Raw genomic sequence first — 25,046 nt, 5'->3', positions numbered from 1 at the left:
TCTCTGCTTTAATGATATTTGCAGTCTAGTAGGTAGATAAGACATCAACACAGATAAACTATAATACATATTTCTGCATCATAAATGCATCAGCAAGTTATAAAATAAAGTTTTATGAAAGTCTGAGTAAAAAAAATTTAAAGTCTGAGTGGAAGGTTGTTGCTTCATGAAGAGTCAAGCAAGATTTCATGGAAAGGAAAGCATTTGAGTGGGGCATCAAAGAATGAGTAGGAATTCTACAAAAAGGTAGAGGGAAGATATTCCAGATAGAGGCACAGCATATTCAAAAACATGAAGAATGGAGAGATCAGAGTGGGTTTGAGAGGGCAGAGATTTGTCCACTTTGACTAAAGCATAGAGGGAATGAAAGGGAGTAATGAGATAAAGCTGGAAAGGAAGGTGAGCATCAATCCCATTAACTGCCGGACTGCCAGGCTTGTGATTTCTTTTATATCCAAAAGTTATAGTTGGACTAATTGCATTTTTCTCCCTTGTCCTTATTTTCCTTCTCATTCAGGAGATTAGGCATCAATTAAATAAATAGGGCAATTGTTCTAATAACAGGTAATCAGGAGGGAAATGTTGCTACTCTGAAGGAGGGAGAGAGATATTGTCTCAAGCTGGGCGGTTCCCCAGCCCTCATTTCCTGTTCTATCACCAATTCTGCAGTCTGTGGGCCAACCCAATGTCTCTCCTCCTCTTCTCATCTTCTTTCACTGTCCCCAAGTGCCTACATTTAGAGAACATATGCCTCTCCCTCAATATACCTGTTCTGAGCTCTTTCCCAACACAGGCCCTTGTAAACTAAACAAGAAGGAATATGAAAGGAGAGATAATGACAAACCAAGATCTTTTCTCCATTGCTTGATTTCATTAGGGGTCATGCATAGGAGGCAATAACAAATATTTATTAAATGTTTATTATGTGCCAGGCACTGTGCTTGCAATTTTTACAATTATGACCTCATTTGATCCAACCCCATGTCATTCCAACCTAGAAGCAAAGCTCATCTTCCCTCAGCTATGATGGCAACCTTCTATCATTCTTTCCTCCCTTCTTTGCTCTCATTCTTACTACATTATCAGCTCTTAGCACCATTTTCCCCTGTAATGCCTGACAAATGTTCAGGATTTGTTGAATGAATGAATGTAGTCATATAAATGCAAATTTTGACTCATAAAAAATATACTTCCTAACAATTAGGGATGACCAAACATTGCATGACCAATCTCAGGAAATAGTGAGTCCTTTTGTCATTGAGAACCCCGAAGATAAACCTAGATAACTAATTAGTTGTCATAATATTAATAGTTGTTGTTTGTCCTTCATCCTTGAAGAGGACCGTGATATGATGTCCTGACATGCAGGTGATTTGGATTTAAGTGGAAAAGGATTGTCCAAAGTCACCAGCTTCACTTTCTCCTCCAGAGCCTTTGGGATATAGATCAGGGAAACTAAAGATGGGATGAAGTGGGAAACCTGGGCCTCTTTAAACTAAAGTTTTTAACAGGTTCCAATTTAACTGAGGCAATGCTCAATAACTGATTAAAACTAGGTAAGAAGTGAGTAAGAGAATATTCTTTTTTATCTAGTCAAAATATTAATAGTAAAAATGTTAAATGGCAGCTATCAAAGGGAGAGGTGAGACTAGATTCAACAAATATTTAATTCAATTCAACAAACATTTATTGAGCATCTACTCAAATGTTTGTTGTCTCTAGTTTCATATCCACCCTTCAAGGAATGACATTTAAAATTTTAGCTAGATGCTGAGGATATAAAGATGAAAAAATAAGACCTGATTGTGTGGACTTAGATTCTAGCATGAAGAATGAGGCTTGCACAAACATCTACAACATAAATTAGAATATTATCAAGTAAACAGGAGTAGCCAGATTTGGCATAAAATTCAATTCAGTACAACAATTATATAGTAAGAACATCTAATACTAAAGAGATTGTATTAAGCAATGATGATCCCGTGATACATTACCATCAGTTTGCTCTCAAGGAGTTTACAATCTAATAAAGGCAAGTAAACCAGAACAGTGAGTTCTAATGAGAAGTCCAGACAAAGTACTGTGAACTGTTCCAAAAGTACTATAGAAACTTTTACTGTTTTTTTCTTAATATTAAGAATAATATTTTATTTTTTCATTGCATAAAATAGTTGAAATATTAAGATCTTAAAATATTTCTGATGAATACTGAATAATCTCTAATGAAACAACTATTAACCTTTTTAAAAAAGAGAGAAATGAATGGAGTTGATGTCATTCTATGAGGTATTTTTCACTATGTAATCAGGGAAAGAACATATGAGTTTAACTCTAGTCAATGATAATCTATGAGATTAAAATATGAGGAGGACAGAAAGAAAATGGAGATATCTTCTTTTCTTTCCAAACAATTATCTTGCAAAGAAGATGAAGAAGATTCTTGCATAGTGACTTTATTATGCTAAAGAAATTAAATAGTGTAGTACTGAGTTTTCAGAATTGAAGTTTTCTGCTTTTACAGTGAGAATCTGATCATTCTAACAGGTTTTTGTTCTTCATTCAGTCATCCAGTCTTGTTGGACTCTTCATGACCCCATGAATATAAAACACCAGGCCCTTCTATCCTCCACTATCTCACAAAATCAGTTCAAGCTCATGTTTGTTGCTTCCATGACAATTATCACTACTAAAATATTGTAAATTATTATTGTTCCATTGAATTCGTATTAATGAGAAAATGTGTAAATGTATTCATAGATTACTCTGGAGCTGAAGATGATAAGTTTAAAAGTGGGAGTGAGTCCAGTGTCAGGGTGAAGGTTGACCTGTCATAGGGATGAAGTTAGCAGACTCCATAAACCTTGCTAATGAAGTATGGGAGAAGTTCCAGTTTAAAGAGGAAGGGTGAGAAAGCAGAGATTTACATAACCTCAAAGTGGGAAAAGACTTCAGAAGTTAACTCACACTGTCAAATTGTCAGATTTTCTTGATTCTAAGACTCTATCCCCCATGGCACCTAGCTTGATCCTAACAAGATCAGGGAAGAACAAATAGTCTAATTTGGCTAGAATGTAGCAAACATGCCTTCTGATACCTTCCAAATGAGAAAATCTTGGTAATCAAAAATGGCGAAAACACATGTTACTTATTCAGAAACTTTAATGAGTGATTCTACAGTCTGTTTTTATGTAAGAAATAAGGAAGACTGGCAACATCCCTGACTGACCAGTCATTAAAAGTACCCAAATTATGACTCTGAAAAAAGCTGGTGCTCTTTTTTCTTATAGAGTTTACATTTGATTGACATATGACCCTCAGGCTAGAAAGTAGGCCAGAATGAAACAGGGCATCAAAGATTGATTACCTTTCTTCTGGCTCCAGAGACAGCAGTGCTAGGACACCAAAGAGTTGGGGAGACAGGGACAGAGGAAAAATTGACATTGAAAAGATTAACCTTTTCTGCAGTAGGTAGCATACACTGAATCATTGTATAATTTCCAGAGTATTACCTCCCTGATCCTTTTCTATTACTCTGGACCCAAGCTCATTGTCCTAATGGAATGTAAGCTCCTTGAGGACAGGGACTATTATATCTTTTCCTTTTTCTGCCATCGTATCTCCAATCACCTACTTAGTGCCTAACACAGAGTAGATGCTTAGTAAATTCTTGTTGATTTATTTATTGGTCATCTTATATGCTTTCTGTTCAAGGTATGTTTATTGGTGGACTAAATTAGTTACTTTTTAAATGAATTTCAACAATCTATATACTATAAAGCATATAGCAGTGGCATCTAGGTGGCCAAGAAAAAGAGTTGGAGATAAGACTTGTGTTCAAATCTTGCCTCACAATGCCTTTACAAATGTTATCTCGTTTGGTAATATTTAATTTTTAAAAATAGTACTACTTCATAGCATTATTGTAAGGATCAAATGACTTAACATATGTAAAATGTTTTGCAAACCTCATAACATTATAAGTATATATATATATATATATATATATATATATATATATATATATATATATATATATATATATATATGTATGTATAAATGCTGGTTATTACATAAGCAAATTTTTGTGCATTGTTTTCCCTCTGTAAATAGCTAAACCAATATCTTTCAAATGACTGGGGAAGAGAGCATCATTAGGAAAACCCTATAGTGATTCACTCCTCATTGCAATCATATTAAGACAAGAACATCCAGAAAACGTCATCATCAATAGGCACCTATCTTCTCTATTTGAACTTTGTGCATTTTATCTTCCAGGTTAATGATAGAACCTGTGAAGAATATACCTCCTTGCTTTCTGCTTCACTTGATATGGAGATGCAGCAGATTGCTGAACAAAGTTATTTCTGTGGTTGCATCTGCTATGGAATCTCTTATGACCTCAACACATACAAGAGAGATACCTTGTCTGAGAAGAATCTTTAAGGCAGCATTTACTCTACTGAGGCAAATACTTTTTTTCCATAATCAACAAATAATAAACACAGCAGGACCTCATATTACTTTCAGTCAACTGTGTAACTGAAGATGCTGTAGAAAATTGGCTCTAAAAGCCGTCCTTTCACCAAGGATGCTCTCTTTAAAAAAAGAAAAAAAAAAAAAAGGAAAAAATTAGTGATGTCTTTTGTCTTTATATCACAGTCATTTCAACATGTCCCCTATCCAGATTAAACTCTTCTTTGTGACAAAAAAACCAGTGAAGCAAAAAAATCGGTTACGGTGATTGCTTCTGACAATGTATTGGATCGTCTGTCCTCATACTCCAATCATCAAGGACATTTTTGATACCCACACAGGCTATTTTCCTAATAATGCTAGAGAGATGTGAGAGGAGGCATATTGGTTAGTAAATGCTGGTATCACCTCAGTCACCTTTTTTGGGGGGTAGTAATAATGTCTTCCATTCTTTTGGAAGCTTTCTCCTCTTCAATATATCTTGAACATTCACATCTGATTACTTTAAACAAAGTTACCTTCTGCATATACAATGCAGTCCAGATACTGGGATTGAAATCTTATTTCTGAAAAATACAGCCTATGTGATATTAAACTCCCTGGGTCTCAATTTCCTTACCCATAAATTTGGACTAGATGGCCTCTGAGGTGTCTTGTAACTCTTGATCAGTGACCCTATGGTCCTATTTGGATAGGTCAGTCATTCTTTCTGACTCTTCTTAAATGTCATTACTGTTTCCTCACATCAAGTCTTGGTATAGTGGTGGAATACAAATGAGATAACTCCATTATTGTTACTGATGAGAATAAATCACTAGAGAAATCTGAAAGAAGCATGGCTTGGTGAAAAGAGCTCTGGGAGTGTGTCTTGATCTTAGCTTTGTTATTTACTATTAGTGTGATACCAGGTAAGTCACTTAAAAGATTTGTAGGCTCTGGTTTCCTTTTTTTTTTTTTTTTGCAAAACGGGGGAATTAAATAGGATGATATCTAAGGTTTATTTCAGTTATAGGATCATCATAGAGTTAGAACTGGTCATCTAATCCCACTTCCCCATCACCCCACAACACAAAATCCCACGATCCTATAGGAGCCAGTAAATCTATTCCATTTCATGTTGCTTTATTGCATTTCTCCTCGTTGAAAATGCTCTTGGGGTGTGCTGGCAAAACTGGATCTCATGCCAAGCTCTCTTCAGAATCTTTTTCACCTCAATTGCTTTTCACTGGCTTGTTAGGCATACTGGTTATAATTTTCTGTCATCCTCCTCTGTAATTTTTTACAAATGAGCTTTTACTCTAAATTCATGAAGCCGTTGACTGTCATGTCTCTCAATTTGAGAAGGAGGAAGGAAAGGAGGGAGGGAAGAAGAGAAGAAATGAGGAAATAAAAGGAAGGTGGGAAGGAAGGAAAGAAAGAAGGAGGGAAGGAAGAAAGAATAAGATAGGAAGGGAGAGAGAGAGGTATAAAGTCAGGGAGAGACAAAGACACACAGAGACAGAGAAACAGACATAGAAAGAGGCCCACAGAAAAACAGAGATACAAAGAGATAGAAACAGACACAGAGAGGGACAGAAACAGAGAGATAGACACATAGATAAAGATATAGAGACAGTGTGACAGAGAGATACACAGAGAGATAGAGACATAAAGACAGAGACAGAGAAACAGACAGAGACATAGAGACACACAGAAAGACAGATGCACAGAGAGATAGAGACAGAGACAGTGACAAAGAGAGACACAGAGACACAAAGAGAAACAGAGACAGAGAAACAGTAAGATAGAGACAGAGAGAGTGAGAAACACACACACACACACACAGGACAAGGGAGAAAGATACACAGTGGGAAGAAAGACAGAGAGAGGGAGAGAAAGACAGAGATAGGGAGAGAGACAGAGAAGGAGGAGAGAAAAGAAAGAAAGGAAGGAACTTAAGTGCTTATCATGTGCCAGATAGTGTGCTAAATGCATTATTAATATCATTTCATTTTATCCTCATAAAAATCCTGAAAAATAGGTGTGAAATTTTATACTGAGGAAACTGAGGCAGATTTAAATAACTTAACTGGAGTCATACAACTAATAAATATCTATAGCAGGATTTGAACTTGGATCTTACTGATCCCAGGACCAATACTCTATCCCCTGTGTCACCTAGCTGCCAAGTGTCTGCCAGCTGGGATATTTTTAGGATTTCTTCAGTTTCCTCAGTGCAGCAGTTGTTTAGCACTAATTAGATTTCTTTGAGAAATGGTGACACAATCTCTTTACTGTTTTTCAGAATCAAGCAGTTGTTTAAACAGATATGGAGCTGCTGTAATCATATGCAGTCTTCATTTTCATTTTTTCTCCAGTACCATGTTGATTTTGACCTCTGGCCTAACCAGGTGATGAGTGAATTGAAAGCATGAAACTGGCTCATCTTAAGTGACTCATACAGAAAGTGTTTGTGAACCATAAACTAGGAGGCTCTGAATAATAGTCAATCTTTTGGCCACTTTCATTTTTTAATCCTGACCATTTTTTCCCTGTGCCAATCTTTGCATCAAAGGAACAGTGTATGAAAATATGCTTGACTTAGTTTAGAGGGCCTTGTCAAGTTTTTTCCTATTATTCTTTGCTTCTTTATCCTCAGTATCAATTGTTATTGCATAAACTGCAATTATCTTCATGGTCGTCTGACTGTTTACACTTCTCATGAGCACTTCAAGACAATATGGCCAATAGTTCTATGAAATGCTATTTCTTGTAGCGTTTGGGTACTTGATGAAAAACAAGCCTTTATTTGCCTCTTTGAGGTGAAACTATGAACCATGCTCTCATTTAAATAAAATGTTTTTTAATGTCTTCTTTCATTTGTAGGACTAATGTCCTATGAGTGGTTACTTTTTTCTTATAATGTATCAATTCAACGGTCCTTGGACAAACACAGGAAATTAATAATATCTATAATTATGGTTTTTAGACATTACATGATAGGAACTTAAACAAATGTCAGTCTAATTGAACTAAAAGTGTTTTTTAAATATTAGCTATTATTATCTCTCCTCTCCCTCTTTTCTGCCTCTTCTCCAGTTTTTTTTCTTTTTCTTCTCTTTTTCATTTTCTTATCTGTGCCTTAGTTTCATGAAGGAGTGTGAGAAAGGAATAGTTTCTCATTCCCATTTCAAAAAATAAAATATCTTTTCCTGGTGAAGAAAGAAAAGCATGTCCATCAGTACAACATTAGCTTTGGTTGCATCAGTGGCTCTTCTCTGGATTTACAAATACTTGGTTCAGAATCATCTCCTTTACCCATATATTCAGCCTTCAAGTACCATGGTTCTCTAAGTGACAGACCCCCATCCCTCACTATCACCACTCTCCTACTAAGCTCCAATATCAGGGAATCAACTTTAATTTTCCTCAGGCAAAACTGTGTCTTAAAGCAAGAAATAGAAGAGGATCAAAGCAAGCAATCCAAAGTAACCTAAGTTGACAATGTTCTCGGCTTCTAGGAAAGGGAAAACATGATTTTTATCTCCTCTGTTCTCCTAAGGAGTGTCTGTAAAGAAATATGTCTTTCCTTTCATCTAATGGAAAGCATGTGTCTATGAATATATAGCCCCAGCAAGTAAAGCTGATGATCCTTTGAAGGATAGCCCTGTAATATTTTTTGCTATGTGCAAGAAATATGACACATGCTTCTCATGTGGGAGAGAAAAGAAAAAAAGAGATAGATGATGGAATGAAAGAGACCCAAATTTTGGGTGATGAATGGGAGATGTTTTGGAGTCATAGGCATATATGGGGAAACTCTTGGTTCACAGTGTCAGTATCCTTAGAGACTGCTTAGGATGGATGCATTAGATGAGATCATTCTTTCCTCATTTGAGCTAAGATTTCCTCTTACTCCTAAGTCATAGAGCTCTCTAAATCTTATGTATTCTATTGTCTAAACTAGTCTGTATGGTTTCACCAATTACTATCTTACTTTCTTGTTCTGATGATATGTTTAGTCATTATTTGTAATTATATTTTGTGTAATATGCATTTGATGGAGAGGGAAACTAAGCCAGTTTTCCCAAATATAAGGCAGAACTCTGGAGTGATCAGAGAAAGTGACTGAACACTCATCATACCTTTAGATTTTGAATATTTGATGTGTAATAGATAGATTGTTCTAGCATTTCTGAATGGTAGAGTGAAGCATGAAAAAAATCACTTGCTAGATGAATGGGACTTGTATTTGTCCTGATGGCTGAATGAGAACCATTTTAAGATAGCAGGTTCCCCCCACCAAGATTTTAAGGATCCCCTCAAGTGAAATTTCCTTCAAGAGTCTTTCCTGGTTCATTTAATTGTTAATGATTCTTACCCATCATTTTATATTTATTGTGGGTAGATATGTTCTGTTACTGACCTCAGTATATGTTGAAGACCACTGTAGAATGTAAGATCCTTGAAGGTAAGGATATTTTTATTTTTGAATTTGTCAACCCAACACTTTAGCACAGTATCCAATACCTGAGTATTGCACTTAATGCATGCTTAGCTGATTGATTGACTGTAATGTACTTTGCACAAATTTGTGTCACCTATTTTCCTGCAGAGATCTTAAAAGAGGGACTAGATAGGAACATATTAGGTAGTTCTACTGAGAATTCTTTTTCACATGGGTTAGATTAGGTTCAATGGCTGTTATTTACCACTAAGTCCCTTCTGCCTTGAATTTGTCCCCCCATCCAATCAGTAGGGAAGAACTATTGATCTTCCCCTAATATCTTCTATTTCTCTCTCCTTCTCTAATTCATTCAACCCTTTAGTTTAGATGATCCTGACTTCTCACGTGGATTTTTGCGATATCTCTTAAATGATTTTCCCTGCTTCCAGTCTCTTTTCCAAGCCATCCTCCCAATACCCATTTCCTGCCCTACTCAAAAATCATCAGTGGTTCTTTTTTTTGCCTTTAGTATAAATACAAAATATATATTCTTTGCTTTTATGCTCTCACTATTACAAAGTATCTTGATAATTATTACCCATATATAGCATTGCATGTTTTATTTCCAGGCCTTTGCTATATTGGTCCCCCATGGTTAGAAAGCAGAATCCCCTCAGGTCCACCTTAGCTACTACATTCAAAGCATAGTTTAAATAATACCTCTTATTTTTTCTTTTAAAAATTTTTGAAAATAGCCTTTTATTTTCAAAATGTGTTCAAAAATAGTTTTCAATATTCACTCTTGAAAAAAAAAATTTTTTTCTCCCTCCTTTTACTCCACCCCTTCCTCTAGACATCAAGTAATCCAATATAGATTAAATGTGTGCAATTCTTCTAAACAGATTTCCACATTTACCATGTTGCACAAGAAAAATCAGATCAAAAAGGGGGGGGGTAAATGAGAAAGAAAAAAGCAAACAAACAACAACAAAAAGGTGAAAATACTACATTGCAATACACATTCAGTCACCGTAGTCTTTTTTTCTGGATGAAATAGCTCTCTCCATTACAAGTCTATTGGAATTGAATCATATCATTTTTTAAGAGTCAAATTCATTACAGTTGTTGTCACATATTCTTATTGCCTTGGTTCTACTCATTTCACTTAGCATCAGTTTATCCAGGCCTTTCTGAAATCATCCTGTTGGTCATTTCTCACCTAACAATAATATTCCATAACATTCATATACCACAATTTACTCAGCCATTCTCCAACTCATGGGCATCCTCTCAGTTTCTAGTTCCTTGCTGCTACAAAAAAAGGGCTGCTACAAATATTTTTGCACATGTGGGTCCTTTTCCCTTTTTTGTGATTTCTTTGGGATACAGACCTAGTAATGACACTGCTGGATCAAAAGGTATGCATAGTTTGATAGCCCTTTGGGCAGAGCTCCGAATTGCTCAAAGACATCTCATATACAGCAGAGCTTAAAAAAGCTTAAAAACTACCTCTTACATGAAGCCTTGACCCAGGACCCTCTCCTTTTTAAAATTACTTTGTATTTTCTTGTTTTTATATATGCTATATCTTCTCCCCAAAAGAGTATAAGCTTATCCCTCTTTTACAGCTGAGGAAACTAAGAAAGACTTAAGTTTTGTCTAAGGGTCATACAACTAGTAAGTATCTGAGACAAAATTTGAATTCAAATTTTCCTGAGACAAAGATCATTTCACTTTTGCTTTTGTACCCCCAGATCCAGGAAAAGGCCTTTCACAGAGTAGATTCTTTAAAAAATAATTCTTAAATTGAGTGTAATTCTTTAGTTTTCTTAATGTGACTTTTCTTAAATTGAGTTTAATAGTGTATTTTCATTTATCTTAACAATTATTAAAGCTCATTAGACAAATCCATCTTCTGTTGAAAGTAATTAAAGAAAAAGAAAACCAAGTGGAGTAGGGTAATCTTTCTTCTTGATAAGGCCAGAACAATCAGAGGAAATAGAAGTATACTGGTACAGAAGAACTGACATAAATACAAAAGGGATCATAATCAAGATTTTTGGGAGAAAAATAATAATTGTATTTAATCTACATTATTTTATTAGATCATCACATTGGTCCCATGGGGTAGATGATATTATTGTCCATTTTATAGATAAGGAAATTAAGACTAAGAGGTATTAAATAATTTAGCCAGGCATATGTAGCCAAGAATGTGTCTGAGGCAGCATTTGAACATAACTCTTCCTACCTTATTCTAGCACTACAGTATCTGTGCTACCTAGCTACCCATAGAATTAAATAGAGGAAGAATGACTCAATTAGGAGTAAATCTGGCCAGTTTCTTTCTTTGATTTCCTAAGTTTACTGACTTGTAGTCTGCAGTTATTTTTTAAACTAAAGAATATATACTATTCATGTATTTTTTTTTCCTTCTTGATGTCCACTGTTATTAAAAAAATCTCAAAAGTCTATTTTCTTAGGTCTTCTTCTGGATAAAATATTGTAAAATTTATTGCTTGAAGAGCATAAAAGAGGCATTATTATAATCTGAACACACATGAATCTGATTCTACCAATAAGAAAAACAACCCATACAATTCTCCTAGTTGTAATCCCCTCTTTTATAGTTAGTTAACAAATACATCTGTCATGTGAGTACATTTTTTAAAAAGACTTGACTCAGCCCATATAGCAAGTCACTTAACCTCTCTCACTTTCAATTTCCTTTTCTCTAAAATAGGAAGAATAATCAAATTTTGTATATTCTTAGGAAGCCAGACTATGCCTTGTTTTTCTCCATGTGAAATAATTTCTATTCCTTCCCAGCCAAAAAAAGAGGGAATAAAATCATGGGAAAAATCATTCCATTTCTTCCCTCAGCTCCTGGCAAGACTGTACCTTATGCAACTCATTTAAATGGTGTCTCCTTGGGAGTTTTTTGTTTGTTTTTTCTTTTTGCTGTGACAATTGGGGTTAAGTGACTTGCCCAGGGTCACACAGCTAGGAAGTGTTAAGTGTCTGAGGTCATACTTGAACTCAGATCCTCCTGAGTTCAGGACTGGCGCTCTATCCACTGAGCTACCTAGCTACCCCTGGTATCTCCTTGGTTGTTTTTTTTTTTTCACATTTTATTTTATTTTATCTTATCTCCTCATTTTTAAAGGTTTCTATATTCATAGCACCAAGTCCTTGGGAAAATAGAATGGGTTAGGGTTGTTAACTATCATTTCTCAAGACAGCCAAAGGTGGAATCCCTCTCAGCCATGTACTTTAAACCAAAGTCTAATCCCAATCTCTAATCTCCAAACCACAGCACCATACAGTTTCAACCATCTCAGTCTTCAAAATGCACCCACCCATATCTTGCTCATAGCTCTCACGGTCTGGGATCCAATTTATATAAACACATTTTAATGTGATTTCCTACTTTTCCCTAAATATATTTTCCTGTTTGTGAGTGTGCCTAATGTTTGATCCACCTAAGATCACCATGCTGACTGTAATAAAACTGCCACAAACTAATGTAGTAATAATATAAAATATAATCATATCTAGATGAGGTTGGCCAGCTCCAGTAGTCAATTTAAGGGCTGTTTAGCATCTGGCTGACCAGCAGGAGAACCAGTGAACAGCATGCCATCTATATTCTCTACTATGAATCTAAGTTCAGCATTAAGAAATGAAAGTCACTTCCTACCATACCCATAACTCTGAAAGAGACTTAGTCATAAATCATAGGTCCATAGTACACTAATAATATTGGCAACCCTGCTTTTCCCACTGCAGGGAAAGGAAAGAGGAATTGTTGATGCTGTGAGGAAATGTATTCTTCATTTTTTCAACAAATTGAATATCTTTCTGTTGTAAAATAGCCACAATAGCAGGGGAGGGGGAAAGAGATGGTCATAAGTTGTAGCTTCTATGTAACTCTGAAACAATGAGTCTACCTTCAGTATAGAATGATGACTGTTGAGACAGACTAGGACTAAAGAGCTTAAAAGCATCAACTACAAATCTCAGGAGAGTACAATTACAAAGCACTTTTTGAAGCTTAAATGAGGTAGTTTAAGAAACAATCGAGGGGCAAATATATTCTAATAAGGTAGAATAAGGTAATAAGACCAAAAAGAAAGAGTCCAAGAAGGTTGTAGATCAATTCTTAGGGAATAACTAGTAAGATTTTTCCCCCATAGTAATTCATTAAGGAGAAGAGAGAGAAATTTGGGAGATATCTCTAAAGCCCCAGGAATGACACCATTGACCAAATCTCCCATAACTCATGAGGAATGGTATATGGAATCTAATGGGACTGACTTCAAATGGAATGTCTTATGTTCCCTTTGTTGCTTGGAATTTCATAACTGATGTTTTTACAGGACTCAAGCTAAAGTAAAAATGGAAAACTGTAGAAGTATTCTGTATCCCACTGGTTTGGGATTTAAATTTCTAGTTACTTTCAAATTTAGGTATCTCTCTCTGTCATCACAATAAATTAACTGTTCAAGAACTGAATAACAGACATGTTAGTGTCAAGTAGGGGATGATCAGAAAGCCTGAAGGAGATGTCCTCCTTCCTGTCACTAGCTGGCTTAATTGACTATAAGTGGAGTTGTGTCACAGGGAATGGTCTCCCTGAGGAAGGATCATATTAGCAAAAACCGTTTCTTTTTACTTCAGTGGAATATAGTCCCACTGAATTCAAAGTGGCTTTCAAAAGGATGAGTGAATGGATAAAGGAATACCCATCAGTAAGGTTTTAGGTATAAGGGAAAACAATGAAAAACTGGGCCTGAAATAACTGAAAGATGAGGATGATTTCATTGAAGTCTTTTGTAATCAGGTAGACATCAACCTTGGGCTTTCCATTCTGAGAATCCTCATTATCTTATTTGATAGAGGGCAAACTGATGTTTGGCAACTGATTGGGCAACCAATAGCTCTTTTCTGCACATAGCTTCCCCTCTGTAGAATGATAAAGCTAGATTAAATGATTTCTAAGGCACTTTACAATTCTGACATAACAGTTGTTTAAGAAATTACAATTATAATATTATTATTATTCATCTATAAATAATTACATAATTGTATTATATAATTAACAAAAAATGAGTATAGTCAAGCTGGATTATGAAGGGTCAAGCATGTGGTTTCCTCTGAGGATAATTGGAGGGAAGGTAAATGACAAAAAAATGTTCATTACCATTCACTGTGAGCTCCAACAGAATGAGAAAAGAGGAATTCCAACTCATTGCAATATTAAAAAAATTTAATGATACCATCCTATGAAAGGCAGAATGTCATAACTCGAAGAGACATTGACTAATTGACCCTCCTCCTGCCTCTCTTACATCAGATAAAAATTCTATAATCTCTTTAACTTGGACTCAAGTGTCATTTTATTTCTCCTCTTCTCACCTACTCCTCCCTTCTCTACAAGCTTGGATCAACTACAGGAGAAAGAAGAGACAATGAATAGATGAGGTAGTTTTTGGGCAATGTGATGTCTTAGAAGAAATACTGGATTTAGACCTGTGTGATCATGAACAAGTTCCTTTATCTCTTTGAAATTCACTTTCCTTATATTTGAAATAGGAATGATAATAATTTTATGGCTTATTAACAAGACAATTTCAAGGAAAGTATTTCAGAAATGTAAAGCCTATAAGTCGGGGCCATTATTATAAGGGTTATCTAAACTTTTTAAAGTTATGACCCATCTTTTCTTTCCAGACCAAAGATTTCCAGGGAATTGTTGGTGAGGCTGCTGCCTAGGGTTACAGGAAGGAGGAAGATGCAATTATATAGCGTGTAACAAAAATAATTTCATTTCTAATGCTTTTCCCCTGCTGGGCCACTTAGAGCACAAACAATAACAAACACTCAGCAATGGAAACATCGTAAAGCACACACAATGGGGAGAAGCCCAATGACAGGCGAGCCTTACTGAGCCAGCAGCTCCCAGACATATGCAGGGAAGCCGTCATTTGGGGCCATGGTTGCTATTTAATAATAAGCAATAACACACCAGGCATTGAACAGGACTCAAAAGCAGATACAGCCCCTGCTTGTTGATAGGGCCCTTGGGTTGGAGGTGGGGAGTAGAGGGGAGGAGAAAGCAGTACTCATATACTGAGGTCATTTTCCATCCCCTATCCAGGTTCTGATTGATGCTATTTGGAAAGATACATGGAAATCTAATTGCTCTCACCTTCCTTCTTTTCACCTTCTCTTTCTTCTGTAGTGGAGATCAGGGAAATTCTCTACCTCCTTCTGGGAGAAGTCAGGTTCCCCATAAATACCTTCCAGTTAACAAAAAATTGCTGAAGTTGTACAGTAAAGCCTATTTGCCTATTAATTTTCGTACTCTGTATATTTAATAACAAAATATACTGAGCTCTCACTCCTTTATCCTCCTTCTCACCTGCCCAATCACTTCTTCTTTCCCCAAAGCCTTTCAGTGACCTCCTGACTCTAACCTCTGTTGGAACTCATGCTATGCTTTCTTAGTAAAGTAATTTTTTAAAAATTATAAGCAAGCTTCTTCATGATACTGAAAGACTCGTCTTTAATATTGTTCTTACAGGATGAACTGCTCCCTGTAATGTCATTTTGTTTGTCAGCATATTTCTGCAGAGCCAATATATGAAATTAGGTAGAAAATACCTGTAATCTTGGTCAGATACCAACAAAGTGGTCCCACCCACAAATTCACTATTGCTTGACCTTGAACAGTCTAGCCAGTAGTGGTTGGGAAAGGGAACAGGCAGAGGATACATTCATTTATTGATAGAGAGCAAGGGTTCCTATCTCCCTGGGAGAAGGAAGTTCAGTTTTCTTTGGGGGGATGAGAGGTAAGAAGGATGATTGATGATTGTTTAATTTCATCAGCTTTGATGTGGGCCTGCTTATCAGAGAAAGGAATTAGGACTTAATGACAGAAATTTTGAGAATCCAGAAGGGTAAGTGTTTCTCCCTTTCTAGGACCTAAATGGAGGCAAAAAAGAGTGGTTGAATCTTTCAGTTTTACTCCACCACCCACACGTACTGACACAACAATCAAGCTATTTTCCAAGCCCATGAATTTAGATAATATGAGTCTCTTGTAAAAAATAAAAAAGAAGTTTTCAATTACATTGAAAATGAGGGAAAGAAAGATGCAAGGGTGTGCTCACTCTGGATTCCATCACTATTAAAGTAATTAAAAAGGCTAGAGATAATAAATATCAGTCCACCATCTAGGAGCAGGAAGCAAGCTACTTACATACGCTTATTGAATCCATTTAGTATTTCATAGAGCTGGAGTACTTAAACATAATCATGGAACCAGATCTGACAGTTTTCCTCAAAGGCTTAAGAGAGAGACCCATGAGAAAAATCAAAATCACAGAAGAGACCTCCAAATGACTTCTGTAGCTCAGGCATGCAGGAGTGCTGCATATTGGAATAGAAAGATAGGACTGACCATCCTACCTGTGATTCCTGGACATAGCCAAGACTAAAGGATATTTCAGTTATGAAGCTAAGTTTATAATTTATCTTATAGGCCTTTTGGTCTCTTAACTTGGATTCAAGAACCTTGGAAATCTGGTGATTCAAGAGTGCAAGGTACTACAACAGTGGACCAAGGAAGGTCATGCCATTTACTTCTTGGGAGAACTTTAAGAGTAGAAAAAAAGATTTATTTTGGAACAGGAAAGAAACCTTCTTAGAGCCAATAGAATGAACTGAATGATCTTTGAATGGACATGGCAAATTAAAAATGCAATTTAAATTGTTATCTGAAGGAAATTCACCTGGTTAAGCATCAGTCTCTTACCAGGGAGCCTGTAGGCTCTCTTCTACCTACTCTGTACATATCTTGTAGACACCTATTTATTTACATATTGTCTCTCCAATGAAAAAGGGAAGTCCCTGAGGGACTGTTTTTGCCTTTCCTTGCATCCTCCCAGAACTTAGCATGGTGCTTGGCATATAAGAATTTAATAAATGCTTGTTGATTGATAGAGCTGTAAACTACTTGGTCTGTCCACAAGAGGTTGCAGGGATACCTGCCTTAACTGAGAGGGATGGTGTTTGAGGCAAACCAAAGCCCTCTCTCAAAGGTATGCTCATATCCTCCCAACAAGTACAAAGGTCACATAGCAACACCAGTGTCTATATCTTGGGGTCTCTTGATCTTCAGTACCTAATTGATTCTGCATTGGGAAACCTCAAATATATCACTCTCCTATCTTCCTCAGAGCCAAAACATATTCAACTGCCATAATGTATACATATTAAGCAACCAAGAAAAGGGAAACTGGAAGAGGGACAGGAAAGTGTGTGTGACAAAGCCAGAATTGGAACACAAATTCTGATCAGCTTTTCTTTCTCTCACCCCCATCCCTCCAGGTCTATCCATTTTTCTAAACAGTTTGCTATGCATAAATTTAACTTTTAAATGCAAATCACATGAAAATCACTCAAAACCCCCTAACTCTAATGCTCCTAGCCAGAGGACAAGGCATCTCAGCTTGAATTCGTTGGATCATGCGGCCATGTTTCTATAAGGTATCATGCTCCACTGTTAATATTAATATCCCAAAAAGCTAGAGAAAAAGTTTCTGTTAAATTCATGTTATCAACACCATCCATTAGTTTAGATTTACACTTTCTATACAGAAGAACTCAACTTTGCAGATAAGGGAAGACAGAATAATCCACAAGCATTGTTACCAGCCTTGTCAATCTCCCTAGAATCTCCTCAGACTATAGAGTAGGAAGAATCAAATCAATACAGTAAAAGCACTTACTGACAACCAGGCATGAGCTGCACAACCTCTCTGGGGAACATGATGCTCTGTAAGCTTGAACTAATCACTCCTCAGAATTTCAGGAAAGATTAGTTTATCAGATCTTGAGGAAAAGAAAATTGGCCCTAATTCCAAAGGGAAGAAACCCAAAAGGAGAAATAAGCATTCAAGCTAGCAATTCTGGAATTATACGGACAAATTCTTGGAATTGAACAAGAATGGGTTTAGGAAAGAAGAGAAACCCAAAAGTATACTTGGGAATTGAGTGATGGGGGAATATTGTCCTTCTTCCCAGAAGAGACCTTACAATGTTGGTGCTTACTCCAATTCCATCCCATCTGGTAAATTGAAAACGTCTATTTGTAGGGAGTACAGTGTAGATTAATTAATATCTTAATTTTTCTTTTAGTCCAAGAAATTTTGGGATAATCAGTTCTATTTTATAAAAACCAGGAGTTTCATGCCTCTCATTCCCTTCTCCATAAAAAGGGAAGAGGAAGGAAGACCTCCTTCAAGTAGCAAAACCACATTCTTGAACTACATATGCTTAGCTTAGCTCAAGGTCATTCACTCCAGATCTCTCACTATGCAAAAATCTGAGCTCAGAAAAGTACTAAGATCCAGGAGGATCTTGTAGATAAGCAAAAGGACAGGGGAGAGAGGTAGAAAGCTTGTTTATTTTCTATCCTTTTAATCTCCCATAACTTAAACTATCACATACCTTCCTCCAATTGCCAAATAGCAGCAACAGGTACATGAGAGTCAATGATTTTTTCTGTCTTTCCTTAATGTTTCAGGATGAATCCAGGAGAAGCACAATAACTTCCATAGAAATGTGCAATCTCAGTAGACATCCTGAATCCAGAGAGTGAGGAGAGTTTGAAAACCTTTATTGTTCTCCAGATGGGATATCTACTAATATGAAGGTCTCAGAGTTAGGGTGACTTTCAAACACCAAAAGAAGCCTTTGCCACCTAAGAATTTGTAGAGACTAGGAGAGAGCCCCCTTACCATACTCCCTCTTCAGAAACTCCTAGCTTTTATCTTTTAAAAAAATAAAGCTGCTGGGACCAGTGACTGGGTTTAAGTATTTTTCTGTAGGAAACAATTAGAAACTTATTCTATGGAACTTCAGGATACCAAATAAATGTCACATATGAAGATCAGTCCTATGAGGTACCTATGTATGCACTCTCACATTTGATCTCATTTTTTCCTACACAGGTCTGCCTCAGCAGACAATGTCTGAGATGTTCTCAATGTATTTAAACATCTTTTTTGTTCACACAATGCTCCCCCACCTCCTCCATATCAGGGCCTCTTTCTATTCTGGAATTGGGAACCCACCCTTTACTTCCAACCCGACTCCAGGTTAAGTTTAGTGGAAATCGTTGTCTTTAATTAAAAGATCATTGAAGAAGCTGGACGAAAAGAATGAAGAAAGATCTGCAGGATGAGAACAGAGAGGGTGGGGTAGAAATCTGTCGAGCAGAGAGACAGACCCAGACGAGACCCAGAAAGAAAGAGACTGTGCAACATAGAGACAGAAATAAAGCGACAGAGAGATTGGCTGAGAGTCAGAAAAAAAGAGAGAAAGGGGGTGAAGAAGCCTCAGTACATACGAATGAATGCTGAGTTGCTAGGAGCAACCTATTTTAATGATCACCAGTTTGACCAGTCGACCAGCCCGAAGTCAGGTCCCAGGCTGGGATCATCATTGGAAAGAGGTTTAAAGCAAGTTAAGTGTCCACACTAGCTCCTTAGCCTGACGGGTTAGCGCCACTTGTCTGCTTGCTACTCTGTTTCCTCCACCTGACTCTTGGCGCTTTCACAGCCTGTCACGGATTCTGGCCACCTCCCTGGGGTGAGGGACACGGGGAGGAAGCCCCTTGCTGGAAGTCATATTGAGACTGAAGAGACTTCGGAGAAGGTGGGATCTCCGTACCAAGACTGATCTAGTGATCTCTAGATTCAAAACTCTGCTCCTGGAGGAAACCTGTCTTAAGGCTCCCGGGAAGGGAGAAAACAGTCCAGGATACTGTCCATGAGTCCCTGGTCCAGCACGCTTCGCTCTGGAGAGCGAACCCCAACCTAGAGCCTCTTAGGAGGATGCTCTTCTGGAGAAGCGTCTCAGCTTCTGCCCCAGCCCCGGCCTCCGACTAGGCTCGTTAGAGGAAAGGGGCACTGGAAAGCACCGAGCTCCGCGGGAACCTGGGACCCCCGGCGGGAGCCGCCGCTCTCCAAAGTTCTGCCTCTCAAGTACGCCATTCCCTCTGGAGAAAAACTCCAGCTCTCCCTCTGCGGAGCCTGCTCATAGTTCCCAAAGTCTAGATCTAGTCCCTGCGGCCACCTCCCTTCCCGAACCGGACCTTCAACCCATTTCTAACCTTCAAGCCATAAGGCGCCCGAGGGCAGAAGTGGCGCCGGCTACGCGAGTCTCTAGGCTCTCGCTGCATCCACGCGTGACGATTTCTTTCAGCAATCTCGAGGAGAAGCTCCAGCGGCTGTTCCTGACACTGTCCTGGGGCGTCTCCTGGGCTCCCACGGTTCTCAGGTGTCCGGGGACTAGAAAAAGCGGGGCTGCTGGGATCCCCGGCTTCTGCCAGGGGCCACCTGCCCCAGCAGCACAGCTCGAGGTCCCGGGCGGCTGACCAGACAGCCGACCCAGGTGTCCCCCGCGCTCCGACCCCGCGGGGGAGGAACGCACTGGGACCTAGGGTGGGATGCAGTAGGGCTGGGTGGGGCGAAGAAAAGCAGAGTGTTGTGGGGCGGAGCGATGGTGGACGAGTAATTAGCGCGGGTTGGCGCGGGGACCAGCGCGGAGAGGCGGCGAGTTGCGCTCGGGAGGCGTCGGCTCCAGCACTGAGCTTGGACAGCTCCGAGGCTCTGAAAGGGCGGGGCCGTGGCCGGGGGAGGGCGGGGCTGTCTCAATCGTGAGCCGTTTCCAGCCCCCAGGCACCGCCCCTGTCCCTTATCCGTCCCCTTCTGGATCTCTCCTCTGACTCATATGAAAGCTCAGCTCCGCCAGCTAAGTGAGCCTCTGGGGACCAGAGAACCTTCCAATCCCCTCGAGCCTCTTTGGAACTCTTAGGACCTCCCCTGCGAAGATGCAGAAACCCCCGAGGGATAGGCAGGCAGTCTTCACAGCTTGTGGATTGTGGGGAGCTGGGTCTCCAGTATGACCAGTGCCCTAAGTCCATCCCTTTACCACAGTCTCCTTCATCTAAACCACCATTATGGTACCATATGGCCAGTCCCCTTGGTAAGTCGGGTATATTTTCTCCAAAAATCTGTGGTTTCTTTTCCTGGAGCCAGTGATGAAGTGTAAGTTAAAAGTCCCTACTATGAAACTCACCCATGGTGGGGAAAAGATGAAAGAGAGAACTAGAGCTCAAATAATAGAGTTTCTGCGGAGGGCAAGGGGAGTTCCCTCTCCTTAGTGGGAGTCAGGTCTCTGAGCTTTGCCTCTGACTGTGTTTCTGTATCACCCCCAGTTCAAGCAAGTTAGCTCTTTCTGCAGGAGAGGCCTGAATGGTATTGGGAGTGGAGTGGGAAGATGGAAAAAAGAAAATCTTGAGATGTTTGTTCCAGGCTCAACGTTGTCATAACCTGGGACAAGTTAAATCTATGTTTCCCTCTCCCTCCATTCCTGTCACCCAGAACACCTAAGGGCTACAGAGGAAAAATCAGCAAGGATTACCATTGTAAATAGGAATACGGTACCTATGCTGTAACCCTGTCCCTCTCCTGTCTGAGAGCTTGAAGGGAAATTTAATGAGATCAGATCTAGGAAAAACTTGGAACACCAGAGTGTTTGTTGTGTGAATGGGCAATGGTAAGCATTCCTCTTTCCTCCAGCAGATTTGTTATAGCTCTAAAAAGGCCTAGGATCTTTTAGTGGCTTGGGGGTTGGCAGAGCTCTCTAAAGGTCAGTCTGCCCATCTGCTCATCAGTGCTACCCTTATATCCCCTGAATAAAAGTATTTGAGGTTCTCCAGAAAGAATATTATATAGATTCTCTCCCTTACCACCCAGTCTTCATTCTGAGTATCATACTGGAGCTACAGAGTTCTGACACACTTAAGAAGATCTTTCTTTTATGAACACTGAAAGGGATGATGATATTGTTATTCTACTAACAGGCATTTCCACATTTCTATGAGGAAGAGGGGGTTATGGTAAGATAAGAATAGGAAAGAAGTCAGGGAGTGGGGCAAGCAGGGAGGAAGAATGGAAGAACTAGTCTTCCTGGAAGGGAGGAAGATGATTAAATTGGATGACCTCTGTCAGCCCTGAAAACCTAGCAGAACTGTGCTGTGAATTTTAGTTTAATGCAGCATGGCTGAGTGGGTTTCACATTGGCAGTGAGTGAGATGGATGGATATTTTAGTTTTCAATTAGCAAATGCCTTGATCTTGAACAAGCTTCAAAGCAAACAGATGCTCTGAGTGATTGATAGTGGGAAACATCTGCAGCCATGAAGAGGAGAGATGAAGCTGGAGAATCCTCAACTTCTAAGGTTGTCAGTCTTTTGGAGGTTATTGATTCCCTTCCTTTGCTTTTAGGCAGAACTGCCCTCAACTAGATCAGATGTACAGGAAGGAGAGAGAAAGGATTGTCCCTTCCAAAGAGAGACAGCTTAGAGAAAAGAATGCCGGATGAGAAAGCAGATCTGTTTTGAGCCACTAACTTGCTGTATGATCATGGGCAATTCACTTCTTTCTCTGTGCTTCAGTTTACTCATAAAATGAGTAATCAGATGAACTATGATGTTGTACAATTCTAACATTCTATTAATTTTTAAAACTCCCTAAAGAAAATGTCAGTTTTACTGGAAGATTCGATGTTTCACAACCTACTTGTAGAAAAATTGGAAATGAGAGTGGTAGAGTGGGAAATAAAGGCAATGGGGGGGGCAGAAGAATGTAACTCACTCACTCAAATAAAAAATGGGACTGGGTAGCTGAGAGAAGGGAATAGATGAACAAGTAACAAGTAACAAGTCTGGGTGCCCAAGATAAATTCTAAGACCTGCACATTGGATTATATGAAATCAGTGTTGGGGAAGATGGGAATGTCAGACAGTATCTAGCACACTGTCTTTCCCAAAAGAGATTCTAACAAATGCTTATTGAATTGAACGGATCTGAAGTGCTCTTTACCCAGTTTTCAAGCCCTATTTCTATGGCATGCCCTGGAGGCAGTTGCCCCTCTTTCTCTGTCCTAGTTACACCAAGGTAAGGGAATATAGATGAGATAATTTCTATTTTGTGTTGAGAATTGGATTCTATTATGAATATTATATCAGACTGAAGGGGTATGTCTGGAGATGAAGACAATACAGAAAAGCATAAATGCTAGAATGATGACAAATGCAAACTTCTTGGAATAAATTAAATTCTCTCTCTGGGCTTATTTTTTGGGGAAGATTAAAGTTGGAAGGAAGGGATAAGTGGCAATGGATAGATAGGGAATGGCCTTGAGTCTATCTCTCTCTAGGTTAGAAGATAATAATAATTATTCTACTTATAGGACTTAGAGGGTGATGTATTACAAATTTTAAACTACTGTGTAAATATGAGCCATTAATATTAATAGTGTCATTCGATTTATGGTAGAAAAGGATATTACTTTTATTACTACTGCTGCTACTAGTGCTACACTACTGCTATTATTATCTTAGACTTCTCATTCTTTTGTGATGGGGGCTCAGATAGAGATAGTAGAAGGACATGTTTTTATCCTACAATAAGATCCCTTTTGACTCTAAATATAGGATTCTATGGTTTTTCTTTCATGTGCCATGTTCTGTGGGCTATTACACAGTTGAATAATATGAAAAATTTAGTATTTTAATGAAACTATTTGGATACAAGTTTATGTAGTCTTGACTCATTTTAAGTATCTTCAGGTAAATTTCATTAGTAGATAGGATGATGTGTTTGACATTTACTTCATTGTGTTGCTACAAAGTTTTAATTTCTCCCACTAGGTCTCTACATTTTGAAAACTTTATTTTGTGCAGTTCGGAAACTATGAGTACTTGACTAGTCAGCATTATTAAAATGTTCTTTTTAAAATTTTTGTGGCAATGAGATGATTAAGACCAGTTCCAATTATCTTGTGATGAAGAGAGCCATTTACACCCATAGAGAGGATTGTGGGAACTGAATGTGGATCACAACATAGCATTTTCACTCTTTTTGTGGTTGTTTGTTGCATTTTTTTCTTTCTCATTTTTTCTTTTTGATATTATTTTTCTTGTGCAGCAAGATAATTGTATAAATATGTATACATATATTGGATTTAACATATATTTTTAACATGTTTAACATATATTGGATTACTTGCCATCTAGGGGAAGGGGTAGGGGGAAAGGGGAAAATTTGGAACACAAAGTTTTGCAAGGGTCAATATTAAAAAATTATCCATGCATATGTTTTAGAAATAGAAAGCTTTAATAAAAATAAAATAAAATAAAATTCTATGGTTATAATGGGAGTGATTATGAGCAACAGTTTTGTTTGTAATAATTTTCCAGTTCTATTACAATTTATTTGACAAATTTTCTAGAATGTTTTGGAGTTTGTAGAACAAGAATTTATTGTCAGTTTATAAAGGATAAGAAACTTCTACTACATAATCCTAGCCACCTGATTGTGTATCTCTAGGTAATTGATAGATGGTAAATTTTTGCAACCTGAAGTGATGTTTCACAGTTTCTATCACTTCCTTGTAAAATCTGCTTTGGTCAATAAGTCCAGGTTCCTTAGGGATAACCTTCCTAAATTTCTAGTGGAGATGACCTGATTCTGAATCTTGATTATAAACTCCTTTTCTTTTTCTTTTTTTTTCTTTCTTCTCTTTTTCTTTCAAGACTGGGCCCATGAACCATCCCATTACTGATTAGCATGAAAACTCCTAATCTAATTCCAACAAGTGCCTTTTCTCCTTCATAAAGTTCATTATTAATGCAAACTTTATGTGGATATCCAATTAGGACAGTTCATTACAGAATAGAATTCCAGCATTGAAAAGATTTAACAATCTCAAGAGGCTGTTGAGATTACAGGCATGTGCCATCATACCTAGCTTCTTCATTAATATATCCTAAATACAGATCAATATTTCATGCTGTGTACCAAGATAAGATGATAAAGGATGACATAAAGCTTGATACCATAAGTGCATTAGGAGAGAGTTCACCTGTCAGATCTAAGGAGACGGAAGAATTTATTTCCAGACAAGAGATAGAGAATATTAGGAAATGTAAAATTGACAATTTTGATTACATTGAATTAAATTTTTTTACACAAGCAAAACTAATGCAATTAAGATTAGAAAGAGAAACT

At 37.9% G+C, this 25,046-nt stretch overlaps 1 protein-coding gene across 1 annotated transcript in view; it reads right to left on the bottom strand.

Annotated features, from left to right (window-relative positions):
• The window catches only part of DRD2 (dopamine receptor D2), a 96,073-nt gene extending 75,515 nt beyond the window's left edge, over nt 1–20,558 (bottom strand). The window contains exon 1 of the mRNA XM_074304224.1: nt 20,082–20,558. The gene's annotated coding sequence lies outside the window, so the exon portion shown is untranslated. The remainder of the gene's footprint in view (nt 1–20,081) is intronic.
• Between the last annotated feature and the right edge of the window lie 4,488 nt (nt 20,559–25,046).

The sequence above is a fragment of the Sminthopsis crassicaudata genome, chromosome 3, assembly GCF_048593235.1.
Source record: "Sminthopsis crassicaudata isolate SCR6 chromosome 3, ASM4859323v1, whole genome shotgun sequence".
Taxonomy (NCBI): Eukaryota; Metazoa; Chordata; class Mammalia; order Dasyuromorphia; family Dasyuridae; genus Sminthopsis; species Sminthopsis crassicaudata.
The sequence above is the reverse complement of the archived record's forward strand: the minus strand, read 5'-3'. Positions and strand labels throughout refer to the sequence as shown.